Raw genomic sequence first — 1,375 nt, forward strand, 5'->3', positions numbered from 1 at the left:
GGGAGGATTCAAGCCCTTCTTCTGCCTGACTGCTTGAACTGGTACATTGGTCTTCTCCAGCCCTCAGGCTGGGAATTACACATTGACTTCCTTGGTTCTCAGGCCTTTAGACTGGTTACACCACTAGCTTTCCTGGGTCTTCAGCTTGCATATAGTAGATTGTGAGACTTCTTGGCCTCCATAATCACATGAGACAATAAATCTCTTTCCATTTATCAATATATACTAAAGAGTTCCATCCCTTTGGAAAACCTTGACTAACACAGGTTGGAACCCCTGCGTATAGTATACACTTTCTAAAACTTGGTAAAATTTAATCAATCCAGTTTCCACCCAAATTCACACCCTGGTATGATTGCCTTGTTGTTTGTCTCTAGGTCACATCTCTGTTCCAATACCAAACTCTGTTCCAATACCAATCCCTCATTCAATAAATATGCACTGGCTGCCTACCCAATAAAAAGAGCAGATAACAACTGCTTTACAGTAGGCATCATGTCCTTTTTATTAAAAAAAAAAAAAGCCAAGTTTCCAAGAAGTAAGTAACAACTGTAGTACAAGTTCTTGAAAGGCAATTATATTATTTTTTAAGTATTTTTTAAAAACAAACTTGCTGAGGTTTGCACAACTGGGGGAATACGGTACCCAAAACCCAGAGTTCCGATTTTGTCACTAGGTAAAGAGGAAGAAGAAAGTCTTTCTGGGTCCAAAAATTCCATCCTGAGATTTTTATTCTCCATTGGCTCTGCTTATTTTCATTCTTCCCAGGCTATCTCTGATAGTCACATCTTCCAGCACTTCTGACTACTTTTGTTTCAGTAATTTCCTTTAAATGATGAGTTCTTATTTTTATTGGCATCAGTTCTCTTTCTCCATCCTTGTCGTTGATAGTAGTTTTATCATGGATAAGTTGCCATCTCAATACATTTATCCTTAATATGAGCATTATATCAAAACCCAATTTGTTAAAGAACGTATAAGAAAAATCCAAAGGTAACATCATACTTAATGGTGAAATACTAAATAATTTTCCCTAAGATTGGAAACAAGGCAAGGATGGCCACTCTCACCATTCTACTAAACATTTTACTGATGGTTTTAGCCAAAGCAAATGGTATACGGATGGGAAAGGAGGGAGAAATTAACTATCTGCTATTGTTTGAATATTTGTCCCCTCCAAAACTCATATTGAAATGTAATACCCGCTGGGCTCGGTGGCTCAGCCTGTAATCCTGTGCTTTGGGAGGCCAAGGTAAGTGGATTGTCTGGCTTGAGATTCACCTGGGCGACTTGGCGAGACCTCATCTCTACAGTCAATCAAAAAATTAGCCAGGCGTGGTAGCACACACCTGTAGTTCCAGCTACTTGGAAGGCT

Source organism: Carlito syrichta, unplaced genomic scaffold (genome assembly GCF_000164805.1).
Source record: "Carlito syrichta isolate Samal-C Ts95f unplaced genomic scaffold, Tarsius_syrichta-2.0.1 Scaffold301974, whole genome shotgun sequence".
NCBI lineage: Eukaryota > Metazoa > Chordata > Mammalia > Primates > Tarsiidae > Carlito > Carlito syrichta.